The sequence below is a fragment of the Tenrec ecaudatus genome, chromosome 2 (assembly GCF_050624435.1).
Source record: "Tenrec ecaudatus isolate mTenEca1 chromosome 2, mTenEca1.hap1, whole genome shotgun sequence".
Classification (NCBI taxonomy): domain Eukaryota; kingdom Metazoa; phylum Chordata; class Mammalia; order Afrosoricida; family Tenrecidae; genus Tenrec; species Tenrec ecaudatus.
In genome coordinates this window covers 235,735,010-235,752,800 of record NC_134531.1, presented here as the reverse complement: position 1 = coordinate 235,752,800, position 17,791 = coordinate 235,735,010, and positions in this window count along the sequence as shown.

The following is a 17,791-nucleotide window of genomic DNA, read 5'->3' as shown; positions in this document are numbered from 1 at the left end:
TATGCATATGAAGATATTAAAAATAGAGAATAGAGACTTCAACCCGGTGCTCCAAGACAAGAGCACAACACACTGACATGAAGCAGGGAGCCAAGAGAGAGGCCTGAAGGCCTAGCCCCATTACCAACTAAGTAGACAGCCCCCCAGAATAATTCATTTCAGAGGACAGCACTGAAGTTACAACTCAAGGAAAGGGACATGTGTGATCTGAGCACACAGGAGCAAATGAAGGGGAAGCGGAAAAGAATGAAGCACATTCTGGCCCACCAAGGTCTAAGGATGATATTACTGCTCAGAGTAGCCAACGCACAGAGAGGACCATAGCGCTGGCCCCACCATGAGACATGACTCCTCACTGACCCATAGCACTACAGGGGACAGTACTGGAGGCACACTGTGGGAATTGTGCCCGATCTGACCCCACCACACAGAGGTGAAACACTAAGGGTGTACAACAGAACAACAAGAGGAGCAGAGCAATGAAGTCCCCAGGGAACACCAAAAAATAGACTGTGGGGCTAGGGCTTGGCACCCCATCAGACCCAACTGGAAATCACTCGTAAAGGTCAACAAATAGAACTTGAACTATTTATTTCTCCCTCTCTCTTTTATTTTTTTTTGTCATTGGCTTATTGTGTGTTTTCTCCTTGATGTTATTGTTGGAGTTATTGTTTTATTTTCTGTTGTTGCTTTGTTTTACCTGATCTTATGTTTGTGCACATTATTATCTCTGCATGTCTATCTAGATAAGATAGGTGGGATAAACAAGCCAGAGGAGAAAACAATGGACAACAGTTCCAGGGGGAGATGGGAGAGAGGGAGGCAGGAGAAAGGAAGTGGGTGTTAACAAACCCAGGGACAAGGTAACAAAACGTGACTGAAAATCAATGATGAGGAGGGTGTAGGAGGTCTGGTAGGGCCTAATCAAGGGCAATGTATCCGAGAGGAATTACTGAAACCCAAATGAAGGCTGAACATGATAGGGGGACAAGAGGAAAGTTAAAGGAAATAGAGGAAAGAACTAGGAGGCATGTGTAGAGGTCTAAATACCGGCATGCACATATGTAAATATATTTATATACTACGATAGGGAAATGTTCAGTATGGATGAATTATAGATTTAGTATTAAGGAAGCAGATGGACATTGGGCCTCTACTCAAGTGCTCCCTCAACACAAGAACACTTTGTTCTAATAATACGGCATTCTGAGTTGCTCACCTTCCTGACACGATCACTGAAGACAAATGGGTGCATAAGCAAATGTGCTAAAGAAAGCTAATGGTCCCTGTCTATCAAAAGATATAGCATCTGGGGTCCTAAAGGATTGAAGATAAATAAGTGGCCATCTAGCCGAGAAAGCAACAAAGCCCACATGGAAGAAGCACACCAGCCTGTATAATCATGAGGTTTCAATGGGATTAGATATCAGGCATCAAAGACCCAGAACAACAACAACAAATAAAAAACCAAAACAGGTCAAGGTGAATGAGGGAATGGGTGCGGAATGGAGTCCCAAAGCCAATCTGTAGGCAATTGGACATCCCCTTACAGAAGGGTTGGGGGGACAACACGGGCCAGTCAGGGTGCAGTTTAGCATCGATGAAACACACACCTTTCCTCTGGTTCTTTAATGCTTCCTCACCCCCACTATCATGATCTCAATTCTACCTTACAAATCCAACCAGACCAGAGCATGTACATTGGTACAGATAATAGCTGAAAACACAGGGAATACAGGACAGATAAACTCCTCGGGACCAATATTGAGAGTAGCCATACAAGAAGGGTAAGAGGAAGGTGGGGGGAGAAAGGGGAAACTGATCACAGTGACGTAACTATTACCTCCTCCCAGAGGGATGGACAGCAGATAAGGGGGTGAAGTGAGAGATCAGATAGTGCAAGGCATGCGAAAATACTAATTTATAAATCATCAAGAGTCCATGAAGGAGGGAGGGGGCGAGAGGGGGAAAAATGAGGAGCTGATTCCAAGTGCTCAATAGGAAGAAAATCTTTGGAGAATGAAGATGGAAAAAAAAAAGTACAAATGTGCTTGACACAATGGATGCATGTATGGAAGAGTTGTATGAGCTCCCAATGGAATGATTTAAAAAGTAAAGTACAGAATTCACATTTTTGTTCAGTATGGATGAATTAAAATTAATTAAGAAAGCAATAAACAAACTGAAGGAGAATAAAAAAATGTCAGCTGGACACAAAGAGGATGAAATGAAAATCTTGTGGATCTATAGTGATAATATTTCTTATTTATATTCCTTGTGGGAAATTTTTACTGAAATTAATCTCAAAATTTAGAGTAATTCATACTAAGTAGTTTGAACAAAGAGATTCAGCTAAAAGCTACAATAAATATATATTTAAAAATTGTTATTCACTCATTTTGTTGATTATATAAACTCCAAACCACATTGCCATCTGATTAATTCCAATCGTAGTGTAACTTTGGGTTTCTGGGGCTGTAAATCTTAACTAGCACAGGAAGTCCAAATGGTCTCCCTGCAGAGTGCCTGCTAGGTTGGAACACCTGCCTTTGTGGTTAGCCAACAAACACACCCTGATAAGGGCTTCTCTGTTTATGACCCAGATTTTTATAAGTTGATAACAGCTCAGACTGGTAGTGTATTATAAAACACATGTTTAACATAATTGACATACTGACGAGAATACTTCCACAGAAGGGCACAATTTTCAATTCATAGTTACAAGTTTTATTATTTGGAATATTAAGTAGGCATATCCAATTTTGATGAACTGATTCTGTGGGACAGAGTAAACTCCTTCACAGGGTTTACAAAGATCTGTCAGAAAGCAGTCTACCACATCCTTTTTCCTCCAAGGAGTTGGGTGGTGTCTGTCTGTTAACAGCTAACCCACTGAATCACCAGAGCTCCATGTAGACACTATAGCCACTGCCTAACAGTTAATTCTGACTCCTAGTGACCCTAGAGAAAACAACAGAACTACTCCCTAGGCTTTCTGAGACTGTAAATCTTGGCTGGAGCACAGCCTCATCTTTCTCTCACAAAGTGGCTGGTGAATTTGAACTTCCAACTCTGTGGTTAATAATCTAATACATAACCCATTATGCCTCTAGGGCTTCTCTACCTACCAACCAACCAACCAACCAACCAACCAACCAACCAACCAGTCAACTGCCATTGAGTTGATTCTGATTCATAAGAGCCCTATCTAGTGTTTGTAAAGCTGTGACTCTTTTATAGGAGCAGGTAGATTTTGTTCCTCCCTTGGAGACGCTGGTGGGTTTGAATTACTACATTGAAGCAGGCAGTCCAATGCTTACTCACCAGTGCCACCAGGTCTTATTAGAACGCCTCTACTAAGCTAAATAAACATTTTTTTAGTAACTTGGGTAATTTGTTGAAATTATACCTAAGCAAATCATTGTAAAATAAAATACGAGAAGAGTTAATTTGAGAGTCCTGGATGGGCGTTAGTCAGGGAAAATGTGCCGATCTCTGCCTGGTTTGATCTCTGCCTTGCAGAACTGGGTATGGCAAACGTCTGACATTTGCAGACAGCCATTTGCAGTCTTTCTAATCAGCGAGTACACAGCCTGGAAAAATTTGCAGAAATAGGATATGAAAATTAGGTTACTACTCTGTGGAATTTTAAAGTTCTATTGTGGACAAAAAACTTCTGAGTGACTATCTACTACTCAATTTTGAATTTACAATATCAGGGAATTTAAGTAAAATTTTAAAAAGCAATTCAATTTTATGAGATGCAATATTTGATCTGGTTTAGAAAATACATCAATAAAAGTACAATTGAAAATACATCAAATACATTAAATTATATTAAGCATCATAATTATTCAATTTAAATGATTTAATTTCTTAAGAAATTATTAACATGCTTATCTATTTTACATAATACTCATACTTTTTTCTAGTTTGAGGGCGCAAATTTTAGCAAAAGAATATGCTAATACCATTGAAAGAAGATATAATTATTCTTCATTCTTCATTGGCATTAAATGTACACTGAACTTATAATAAATTTAATTGATGTAACCAGTTTGAAAATAAAGTCAGATTGGACCTCCTCATGCACACTTCCTCAATACAATAGCACCTTGCCCAGCTAAATGGTTATTCTATGATACCCACCTTCCCAACATGATCACTGAAGACAGATGTGTGTATAAGCAAATGTGGTGAAGAAAGCTGATGGTGCCCGCCTATCAGAAAGATATGTCTGGGGTCTTAAAGGCTTGAAGGCAAACAAGTGGCCATCTAGCTCGGAAGCAACAAACCCACAGAGAAGAAGCACACAGCCTAAGCGAATACCAGGTGTTGAACGGACCAGGTAGCAGACATCAAGGAACAAAAACCATCATTGTGTGATCACCTTCCTCATATAAACACTGAAGATGAATGTGTGCATAAGCAAGTGTGCTGAAGAAGGCTGATGGTGCCCGGCTATTGAGAGATATAGCATCCAGGGACTTAAAGGCTTGAAAGTAAACAAGCGGCCATCTAGCCCAGAAGCAAAAAAGCCCACATGGAAGCAGCACACCAACATATGTGATCATGAAGGGCAGAGGGGACCAGGTTTCAAACAACAAAGGCAGGTGGTGGGGAAGAAATCACATCACCGTGAATGAGGGGGGGTGCGTGATGGGGAGTCAATGCCCATCTGTAAAGAGCTGGACATACCTTGCAGAGGGATAGTGGGGAGGAGATGAGTCACTCAGGGTTCAGTGTAGCAACAATGAAACTCAAAACCTTCCTCTAGTTCTTGAATGCTTCCTCCCCTCCCAATTATCATGACCCCAATTCTACCTTGCAAACCTGGTTAGGCCAGAGGATGCACAGCAGTGCAGTAGGGATCTGGAAACACAGGGAATCTAGGACGGATGAACCCCTCAGGACCAGCGGTGAGAGTGGTGACACCGGGAGGGAAGGAGGTGTAGAAAGGGAGAACCGATCTCGGGGATCTATGCGTAATCTCCTCTCTGGGGAATGGGAAGGTGGGTGAGGGGAGGCGCCGGGCAGTGTAAGATAAGATAAAATAATAATTTATAAACTATTAGGGTTCAGGTGGGAGGGGGTGGCGGGGAGGGAGGGGCAGGGAAAAAATGGAAAATGAGCTGATTCCAGGAACCTAAGTGGAAGGAGAATTTCAAGAATGACGAGGGCAGTGAATATATAAGGGTGCTTTACTCAATTGATGTATGTATGGACTGTGATAAGAGTTGTATGAGCCCCAATGAAAAGATTTATTAAATTAAAAAAAAAAAGAAAAAAAGTCAGAACTAATGAATTCTAGCATTGGTTTCAGGATAGCCTTTCTCTTACTTGTACTCAGAAATTTCAAGTTAAATTTTTATCAATTAAATCTGAGGGTAGAGGCAGCTAACTTTTCTAGTGCTGAGTTTCAGAGTGTCCACTCTCTCACCATGGTCGCTTTTAAGCTGCCTAAACACTTAATTATCAGTTCCTGTTAGCTGTCATGTTCCAGCTACAAGACACTGTTTCTTCTTACAGAGAAATGTAATTGTGTTATTTAGTTTTTATTTAATTTTTTGTTATTCCAAGAACTATATATCTGACCAAAGAGATTAAGACGTCTGTTTATTAACTGAGCAATTGCATGTTAGAAACCATGAAAACACCTAGAAAGTGAAAACACAATGAGGTATACAACTTAAGGAATTTTGCTACTCTGGGTATATGTTCAGAAAGAACAATTTATGAAGTCAGTTTTTTGTTTGTTTAATTACATTAGAGATGCTCATAAGTCCCTTTTCTATTCCTCATTCTTTCAGAAGGTTCATATTGTCCATCTCACCCCAGCATTAATAGCAATACCCAAATAAACAGAAAACAGCAAAGCTGGTCAGGGGGAAGAGATACTAGAACCCTTAATACTACTGATGGGCCTGTTAAATGATGCGATCACTCTGTGAAACTGTAGCACTTCTTTAAAATATTAGAAATGCACAGAGGAATAAAAATGAAATTAAACACTAAAGGAACTTTTCCACAAGCTTTTTGAAACCCTCTAGGACCATACAATCCTAGTGGTAAACATGTGTCCTTCAGAAATAAGAGTAATGGCAAGAATAGCTATACGTGTACTCATCGATTACAGCACTATTCCTAGAAACATTCGAAGTGTCCACCAGTTGCCATGGCATCAATCACAAAAAGACATGATGTTAAAGAGAAATAATGGATCTACAAGGCACCTCGTAATATGGATGAACCAGAAAGTACTACAATGAGTGAAACTTGTCAATCAAAAAAGGACAATATGAGACCACTACTTTAAAGAATTTTTTTAAGTACAGAAAGAAATAATCTTTGAAGTTTACCAGAGATGAGAGGATCGGTAAATAAATAACTAGAAGAAAAACATATTAATTTTGAAGAAAGGAAAAACCAAAAAAAGCTCCATGTGATTCAATTTCAACCTATAGTGACCCTCTAGTACAGATCAGAATCGCCCCTGCGGCTTTCCGAGTTTGTAACGCTTATGGTGTGGAAAGCCTCATCTTTTTCCTATCAAGCGTTTACTTTGAACTAGTGATCTTGAAGGTAACAGTTCAAAGCATAACTCACTACGCCACAAAGGATCCTTGATGAAAGGAATGGCAATAAGAGTGCTTTTATTCAAAAGATGAAGCCAAAGTAAGACATTGAGAGGAACACAAGAACGAAACGTATTATAGGTAAATATTATTCTTGTAATAAATTAGTGGGTACATAGGTAGACGTGAAAACTGAACACCTGCAGGGTGGTGAATGATGGTGCACCCATCAATACATACAATTACTTGTCAGTTGCAATCTGGCAGAAGGAGGATGAGAGAAAGTGAAAATGCATGGAATCAACCTGAAGAATTAATGTGCTGCATGAAACCCAGCCTCCATGTTGCTGAGACCAGAACTAGTAGATGCACAGTTATTCCTGCTGACCTCTTTGAAAAGAATCGCAGTAGGGGGTCTTGAACAGAGAGGAAGAAAACCGAGGAATTAAACTCTAAAAAAATTAAATTAAATTTTAAAAGACTAGGATAATTTATCTGCTAGAGATTGGTGAAACACATGCAACTTTGATCCTTAGGCACCCTTCAAGCTTGGACCTGAACTTAATATTGGCCAAATAATAGACAGCTTTGTAAGGTGAACAATAACACCATGGAGGGCCAATTAGAACAATTAAATATACCAGATCAAAAGGTAACATTTGCCAAGTCAATACAAAAAATAAAAACAAAACCCAAGAAATCACATAAAACACATAGGAAAGAAACAATGATGAAAACAATAAACCCAAGGGGAAAGTGGGAAGAGTGCTGTCCACTGTGGGAAGAGCAATGTTTGCCATGAAACAATATGAGTACATGTTTATGGACTACTGAATGGAATGGCAATTTGCTTTGTAAACATTTACCCAAATTATAACAAAAGTAAAGAAATAAAAAAGATATTTTGAGGACAGACTATGCAGTTTCCCATTTCAAATAACCAGCAGCAACTAACTTGGCTTTAGTATGCACTTGATTTAAAATATGGTTAAAAAGTTTGTACTTAAATAAGCATATTATCCTTGGTTTTGTCCTATGAGCTACTAAGTTCTTTGTTTACAAAGTGTATTACTATTTAACCTAAAGACATATTTTCTTAATTGCACCATTTCTATTACACCTATTTATGTTTCTTTCAACCACAGGATATATTTACATGTCCTGAATTACTATAATTAGTCAACCACTACCCAGCTTATCTTTTTACATGCATACTCTGCACTAGGGTACTTTATTTGCATATTAGGTTCATCTTTCCTCCCCTGTGGCTGTAAATTGGGACAAATAGGACTTGTTATCACAGGAGAGAAGAATCATTTCTTTGTTTCTCTCATTTAAATTCTGTTCTGTTAAACATACCAGCACATCACTGGTGTCTACTGAAATGAGCTTCTTTACAAGAATGAAAAGGAAAAAATAAAGTTCTTCTGTAGATGGCACCATGATTTTTGTGTGGCTTTTATCTGAATAAAAAATAAACTGGTAGAAATAAAGAGAGATCATGAGAAAGATTATTTCAGAATCCTGATATATTCATAGAGTTATGGAATATAAATATTTCCCTTAACATGAGGATAAGAACAGAACATATTTAGTTTACAAAACTGAATCCTGGTTTTGGGGTAGATTTAATATTTATTAATTTAAATAGGTTAACTTTTACTCTTCAAAATAAAGTATATGTTAATTGACATGTTCCAATTATTGAGAACATCATAGAAGTTAAACAAAACTTTATAAATTTATTCTTCTTATCCCAATTATATAGTTATTTCCTTTTTATTAAACATCACTTTTTTCATGATAGATAAGAAAAATTAAAAAATAAACTGTCCATCTCCCTTTATAAAAAATCCTTTGCTCTTAGCCAAATTGTGTCTAGTCTTGAAATAGTCCCAAGATTCCTTTCTCCTTAAAATTTTACCTCATTAGCAAGTGCTCATCTATATTCTACAACATTTTTATGAGTCCTCTGACTGCTAACTATTGTGTTGTTCTTCACTGAAGCGTTTACTCTGAGGCAAGAATGTAAGGCACTAACTGGCTTAGGAATCTGGATCTAGAGGACTCTGAGCTTGAATTCCGTGTTCAATAATCACTAGCTATGTTGCCAGGCAACCTTGTTGGCTGGAAGTGAAGAAGACTTGAAGCACTTGCTGTTGAAATCTAGGGATTGTGCCTTCAGTGTGGATTATAATTCATTGTGAAGAAAATAAAAATCCTCACAACTGTACCAATAGGTGACTTCAGAATAAAGGGTGAAAAATATTGAAGTTGTCAAGATTTTCACCCTTCTTTGATCAACAATCAATGCTCATGGAAATGGCACTCAAGAAATGAAATGACGGATTGCATTAAATCTGATGCACAAGACCTCTTGACAGTGGTGTTAAGCAAGGTTTTACATTGAGGACTAGGGTGTGCCTGACCCAACCCATGCAATTTTCAATGGCCTCAAATGCATATAAAAGTTGGATGCTGAACAAGGAAAAATGAAGACTAATAAAAGCATTGGAACTATGATGTTGGCAAATAATACTCAACGTACCATGGGTGATCAAAAGAACATATTTGTCTTGGGAGATATGCATCCAGACTGCTCCTTATACGCAAAGGTGGTCTCAAGTAGTTTGGACATGCTCTCAGGGGAGACCTGCCCCTAGAGAAGGACATGATGTTTGGTAAAGTAGAGGGGCAGAGAAAAAGAGGCAGGTTCTCTGTGAGATGTATTAGTAAAATGGCTGGAACAATGAGATCAGGCATAAGAATAATTGTGAGGATGGTACTGGAGCAGACAACATTTCTTTCTGTTGTACATAGGGTTGCTATGCTGTCAGAAGCCTTGGTGACATAGTGGGTTATGGGTTGGGCAGCTAAATGTAAGATTACTCTGAGGGAGAATGATACGGCTTTCTACTCTTCTGAAGATTTGCAGTCTTGGAAACCCATAGGGGAAATTCCATTCTGCCGCATAGAAGTGATACATTTGAACTATGGTGCTGGCTAAGACTATACAAAGTACTATGGACTGCCAACATAAAAATAAGAAGCCTATCTCGGAAAAAGAAAGTCCGAATGTTCCTTATAGGCAAGGGTAGCAAGGCTTCATCTCATGTACTTTGGACATATTTTCATGAAAGACCAGTCCCTGGAGAAGGCTATCATTCTTGGAAAAGTAGCAGAGCAGTGAAAAAGAGGAAGAACGCCAACAAGACGTGTTGACACGGTGGCGGCGGCGATGTGCTCAAACATAAGCACCATGGTGAGGATGGCACAGGACTGGGCAATATCTTGTTCTCTTGTATGTAGAGTTTCTATGTGTTGGAATTGACTCAGCGACTGTGGGTTGAGCTGTATGTTTATCAATTGCAATTATAATACCTCTCTGTGTTTGGACTCTGTCATCCAACAATGATATGAACTAAAAGTTGCTGAGCATCAGAAGTCAAACGCAAAGGGAATATAAAGGTGAGGCACACTTTCTGCCTTCAAAGTGAGAATACTATTTTGTTTTTTCAAGAGGGCCTCTACCTGACCCTTCCCCAAGACAATATAATCTTCATACAAGGAGTCTTTTACGATCTATATCTATATATATCACCAACTCTGAAGATCCATAAACTACCTTGTAGATTCTGAGTCTGCCCATCATGTCTATGTAACACTAATTGTTTTTTCCTAAGGGCAGGCTGTATCAGTAATAGGGATACATAGGTCATGGTTTATGCTGAGTTAGTTATAATTTTCACAAATTGAGTCTTGTATTCCAGGCTTACTGCTCATCCATAGATATACACCAGGCTGATTTTGTATGAAAGGTTAAAAATAATAAGAAAGTAAACTGCAAGCCATGGATCAGGAGCTCTAGGGTATCAAAAAGTCTAACTTTGAACCTGATGTCACAGTCATACTTGAGATGTATTTGTCAAGATGGATGGACAAACTGTGATGTCCTATATCGCATTTTAGCTTGATTTACAACTTTTACCTATTTAAGCATGTGGAACACAAACATCCAATGAGTGCTTGACCCAGCAATTGAAAAGGTTAGGATAACAAAGGGTATCTAACCTAGATTTATTGATTGGGTAGAAAAACATTTTGAGGGGGAAAATGAAAGCTTAATTTCCTTTTAGAAAGATGAATTTTTTAAAAAGCAGTCAACATGCAAAAAATTATACACAATTATAAATATTCCCAGATGCATGTGCGTTTCTGTCCAGGAAGAGGATTGAATTGACCTGCAAAGCGTTCCCAAGTTGACAGAGCCACAGCAAATGTTTTGGGAAAGGTCAGTGTTTCTATTCACTGAGAAAAGTGTTCAAGAAATATTAGGAAATGTTTCTGCTGCAGTGTTTACTTTATTCTGTTCAATTTCATGACTTTCTTTTTTTGCCCTTCGGGGCAGGAAAGAAGGGAATCAGCCTTTTTGCAACTTATATTGCTGAGTTTTAATCATTTTATAATTCTTTCTGGTTAGATTATCTAAAGCTCACGTATCACTTAAAGAAACACTTTAAAAGGTCTATCAGATTGTGAGGCCAAAGGGCTACACAAACAAATGCTTTTATTAATTCAATTTTTCAATGCAGTTGAAATGTGATCTCACAATTTCTGTGCAAGCAGATTAAAGTCATAAATCTGAGTTTATCACACAACCTTGGAATTAAGCAGGAGAAAAGAACTCCCCTTTCAATATGAGAACAAGAAAGGGGAAACCTAAATATGTCAGCATCCAAGTAGAGATTGAAAAACAGCAGATTCCAAATCTCTGCATCTATGCCAGAGAATCCTGTTATGTATTTTTTAATACAAGCTGTCAAATCTAAAATTGGTGATTATTAGCCAGGATACCTGGCCTGACATTGAAATTATTAGATTACACACTAAAAACGTAGAGTTTAAATTCAAAACTTAAGATGTGGGTTGTAAAGTAAATGCTTTACTACTAAAAGTTCAATGTAAATATTTGAATGCATTTATGAAATATCTTGTCTTCATTTTATCTTGCTTTCTGAAACAACCACACATTTATTTCTCTAGATTCATGAAAATCCCAGCTACTCTAGACTTATTGCAGTTAATATATTAATGTTACACTCTTGTTAGCATTTTAAAATTAAGTACAAAGTTAACATTCAAAATCAAGGACACAAGCAATTAAATTCATTTTTCTTAATTTTTAACAACTTTGAACTTTAAGTACATCTGCAGTTAGGATAGGAAGTGTGTTATATTATTCACTATATTTCTTATTTCCACTGTACTTATTAAGTGTTCACCCATACTTAATACCAAAACTTCTTCAAATAATGGCCATCTAATCTCACACACTTTCACACTATCTTTGATTAACAGACGATAGCCTTCTCAGAAGCCAATACACTGAGTCGTGTGACTATCATTACAATAATATTAAGATTTGTGCCACTATCCTAAAATTGTCACTTATTTTTGCCTATTCATTTATTTTCTCCTCCATTCTGAGTCTATGGCAGCAACTTATCTTTTATTCTTTGTATAGGTTTATATTTTCCAGAATACCATAGAGTTGTAATTTTATAGTATGTAGAACTTTCAGAATACTTTTCCACTAAGCAATATGCATTGCAAACCCAGTCTTGACTTTACAGTTCATTTATTTGTATTGTTGAATAATCTTTAGTTTTTAAGATGAACCTGAGTTTATTTACCTAAACATCTTTTGAGAAGAACTTTCCATTGTGTTGGAATTATTAGTATAACTTTGCTAAGGATTCATATATGGCGTTTTGGCTGAGCATATATTTTCAACTCATCTAAGTTGGGATGCTAACCCCAATATTAATGGTTCAAATCCACCAACTGAGCCTAGAGAGAAAACTGAGGTTGTGTGAGCCACAAAATGTATAGTCTCAGAAAGCTTGTACAGTGTCCTTTTGAGTGGAAATCAACAAAATGGTAGTGAGATTGTGTTTTGTATAATAGGACTATGCTTAACCTTGTAGGAAACTAGCTCCTTGTTTTTCAAGTTATTGTATCATTGTACAGTCTCACACTCAATTAATGAGAATTTCTACTCCTTTTTATTTTTGAAATTAATATTATCATATTTATAGATTTTAGCAAGTCCAATTTTTTTGTTAAGTGCTCTTGAAGTGATCCTGATTAATAAGGATCCAATTTATAACAGAATAAAACACAGCCAAGTCCTATACCATTTTCACAATTAGTGTTATGTTTGAGCCACTGTTCCAATCTGTCTTGTCTGGGTCTTTCTCTTGTTTACTGCCCTTCTTTTGCCAAGCGCTGGTATCTCTTGCTAACATACAAAAAGAACTTGAGATGACTTCTCCTATTTTCTCTTCTAAGGAGTAATCTGGCTGTGTTTTTTCCAATAGGATTTGCTTGTTCTTCTGGAAGTCCATGGTACCGTCAGTATTTTTGCCAGCACCAATATTCAAATGCATTGATTATCCTCTGTCTTCCTAGTCAACACACAAATTTCACATGCATGTTAGGTGACTGAAAAATACCCTGGCTTGGGTCAGGCATACTTTCACACTTACTTTCCAAAATGCTAAGGAGGTTTGTGCAGTAGATTTACCTAATGAAATGCATCATTTTTTTCTCTTGAAAGCTGCATTCATGAGCATTGATTGTGGATGACATTCTTAACAACTTTTATCTCTCCTCCATTTACCATGATGCCTATTGGTCCAGTTATGAGGATTTTGGTTTTCTTTACATTGAATTATAATTCATATTGAAGGCAACAATCCTTGATTGTCATCAGACAGTGTTTCAAGTCTTCTTCATTTGCAGCAAGAAGCTGGTGTTATCTGCATATGGAAGATTGTTAAGAAGTCTTCCACCAATAGGGTGCTGCCTTCTTCCTCATATAGTCCTTCCATGATGATTTACTCAGCACACACATTGAATAAATCTAGTGAAAGGCTAGAACCCTGACACACACTTTTACTGATTTGAGACCATCAAACATTCCCTTGTTCTGCTTGAACAACTGCCTCTTGTTAAATATGAAATTCCTCATAAAGGCTAATCATGCTGACTCCTCATCGACACAATTGAATTCCCATTCTTCAGAAATTCTATCCTTAGTGTGTTATGATCCATGCAGAAAAAAAGCCTAGTTAATCAAAAAATTACACGTCTTTATGGCTTTCTCCACTTTCGGCAAGGATCCATACAATTTTAGCAATGATATTCATTGTCTTATGTCTTCTTCTGAATCTGGCCTAGATCTGTGGCATCTAACCTCAACACACTCCTGAAACCATTATTGAATTATTTCAGGTAATTTTTACTTTTATGTGATCTCAATGTTAGTTTTTATTATTATCACAATATAGTGGACCATCTTTTTTGAAATAGGTACAAATATGGATCTCCCAGTCAGAAGACCAGGTAACTATCTTCCATTTTTTTAACAGATGAGTGAGTGCTTCAATTGCTTCATGAGCTTGTTAGAACATGTTCTGTCAGTTCATGAAGCTTTGTTTTGGGCAAATGCCTTTAGTGACCTTTGGCATTCTTCCTTCAGTACCATTCATTCTTGACCACACGCTACCTCTTGAAAAGGTTCTATGTAGACGAATTCTTTTTGGTAGCGTCACTGCATAACCTTCCCATGTTCTTTTGATGCTTCCCGCACAGAGTAATATTTAGACTGTAGACTATTTAAATATTACAACTTAAACATTATTTTTCTTCAGTTATTTCAGTTCATGATATTCTGAGCCTGTTCCCCCTTTTTAGTTTGCTAACTACAGGTGTTTGCACAGTTTATTATGTATTTACTTTGTTTTCTTAAGCTGCCCCTTGAAAATTCCTGTTCAATTATTTTACTTCATAATTTCTTTGATTTGCCTTAGCTAATCAATAATTAAGATCAAATTTCAGCTTCTCTTAGAGCATCCACTCTGCTCCTTTCTTCCCCTACTATTTAATGACATTTAACTTTCTTATTATTATGTGCTTGATATTACTTCATGGTTTGCCAGACTTCTATCTTTAGTGTTCAAAATTTGATATTTGTTCTAGTTATGTTCTCAAAATTCAGGGGGTTACACTCAAGCATGTGTTTTGGCTCTATTGAATTGTTTTAATTGTCTTCAACTTCAACATGAACTTGTAATTGATGGCCTGTTCCACAGTCAGCCCACGGATTCCTGTTGGTCGCTGATATTCAGCTCTTCCATCACTCTGTCCCACAGATGTAGACAACTTCACTTCTGTGGCTTCCATCTGGAGAGGTCCTTGTGTATTGTCATAGTTTGTGCTTTTGCAAAAGGTATTTGAAATGAACAAGTTGATTATAAAATTCTGTCATGTGATCTTTAGCTTTATTTCTATACAAAGACCATCTTTTGCAACTACTGTTCCTTCCTGTTAGTATCCAATTTTGCATTCCAATCACCATTATTACCAATGCATTAATCATGTTTGACCAATTGCAGATTGAAGATATTGGTAAAATTCTGAAATTTCATCCTCACTAGCTTTAGTGGTTGGTCATACATTTGAATAATTGTATTGACTGAATTTCCTCCTGCAAGTGTACCTATTGTCCTATCAGAGATTGCATTGTGCTTCAAGATAAATCTTGAAATTTTTTTGTACAATTGTGAAACCATTCATTTTGAATATTATATTATTGCCATTTAGAGGCACATTATTATCTGATTCAAAGTGACCAATACTAGTCCATTTCTACTCAGTAATGTCTAAGATTCAATCTTTATGTATTTCATTTTTGTTCACTTCCAATTTTCTAGGCTCATACTTTCTAGTTATGTACATTCCAAGTTCCAATTTTTAATAGATGATTGCAGCCATTTCTTCTCCTTTTGAGTCATGCCTTATTAGCAAATAAAAGTCTAAAAGGCTTTACACCAGTTATATTGTTAGAGTCAACTTCACTCTGAGAAGGCAGCTTGGGATAAACCAGGCTGACGAGAAAAAATATCCAATAACAGAACTTTACATCAAGAAGTAGTTATTTATCAAGAAAACATCCCAATCCAGTTCAACTCACATTCATAAGTCTGCCTCTAGTTTATAAATCCCTCCTCAGATTCGGGCAGTCACATGCAATGATTCCGAGTGCATGCAGATTACAGGTCGGTGGGTACAGTCTTGTAAAGTCAAGGTCCGTGGGAACATAGCAGGGTTCCAGCAGCTCCCAAGGCCTTCCTTATGTGAAGTGCATGCTCCCAAGGAGGCACTATCAGGCTGTGACCTGAGTGACAGGTTTGACTCCACCCCTAGCTGGGAGTGTCTAGTTGGGCATAAAATCTCTCACTACAACAGAGCTCTTCCACAATCATATTTTGAGTGCCTTTCTAACAGAGAGACTTATCTTCTGGCGCTCTATCGGACAGTGTTACACTGGTATTGATGAGTTTCTCAGTATCTGACGATGCTCCATTGTTATTCATTAGGTGCTCAGGGACTAAATCCTCAGAAGTGGGACAACCTATTTCTTCATAGTCTGTCCTTACTATACAAGCTCTGCTGAAACCTGCTCACTTTGGTTACCTTGTCGGTATTTGAAATACCAGTGACAATTTCCACCTCATACAACACATAAGCTACCACCATATGACAAGCTGGCAGACAAGGGGGGATAATTTTATTAATTATGTGAATCTTCACAAAGATTAGATTAATTGATCTTCTCTGAACATAATGGTGTTATTTCTTACTTCTTAACTGGATACAATTTATATTCTTTACTTGCCTTATTGTATCTGCTAGACTTGTAGTACATTTTGAGATGGATTGGTAGAAGTGGCCATGTTTGCCTCCTTGTCTTGTTACTTATGTAAGGAGGAAAGTATACTGTCTTTCACCATTAGATGTAATATTTCCTTTCATTTTCTATTTTGTTATGTTTAAATAGAATATAAAATAAAAAAGAATGTTCTCTTTTTTTGATAGTATGCTGATATTTTTATCATGAATTGGTTTAGATTTTTGAAAATAGTTTTTCTATGTCTGTTTATGTGATCATGCTACTTTTCTTCATTAGCCTATTAACTTAATTGATTGCATAAATGGATTTTCAAATGTTAAACTAATCTTAAATATCAGGGATAGGTATCAGTTGATTGTATGGTATATGATTAATTCTATATATCATTATATTTTATTTATATTGTAGTTTTCCATGGATGCCAGACAAAATTCCCATAAGCTGGGTGACTTGCATTTCTAATAAACAAGAATTAGATTTTTATTAAATATTTCTAAAAAAATAATTCATAGATGATGTTGTTATATGCCATAGTACCTCAAAAGAGAGAGGACAGATCAATTTACACCACTATTTTAATATTAAATTTTATATTTTTAAGTTGCTGACAATTAGATTTATCCATAATTAAGAATTTTATCCATGTTTTCAATTGACATGTAAACTACTAGAGGATAGAAAGATGCTGTGATAATAATTTCTTTCAAATCAACCAATTATCTAGTATTTTATTTTGTACATCTTAGTAACACAACCATATAATCAATTTTGAACAAAGTTTTCAGTTTTAGATTTTATAATCATTGATAATTTCTAAATATTTTTCTTTAAAGAACTTTCCAAATATCATAATGACAATGGGTCCATGTAAAGAGAAACCTAGGAGATTTCTTTGGAAGTCATTTAGTATAGCCATTTTTGTGATTAAGGGCAATAGAAAAGAACAATGACTCAATTTCAATTCATTTGCTGTTTTTTAAATGGATGTTTTATTCCAAGTAACATATATCTTTCTCATATTGTATACCAGCTGAGTAAGGGATATAGTCCACAGGTCTCCATATTAATGGCCCTTAGTCATGCCAAGTCATTTGACCAGTAGAAGCCATATGGATGATTCTAGCAAGGTGACATCTTAATAATCTCACATATATTAATCTTTCTAAGCATTGTAAAGCAGACAGAAGTCATTCTCAGCCTGTCTGTCAGAATTCTTGACATACCGAATCTTGGAGCAAAAGAGAATATCATATGTAACTAAGATTTACTGTTTCTTATTATTGAGTTATGTGTAATAAAAATACCCACCACCAACGATGACAACTAAAGGAAACATGTGCACCCATATACCAGAAGAAATGTTTATAACAGCAAGGTGCTTAATAGTCTAAAGCTATAACAACTCAAATCTTTAATAATGGTATGTGCATATTTTGAAATGCTTATAAAATAGAATTTT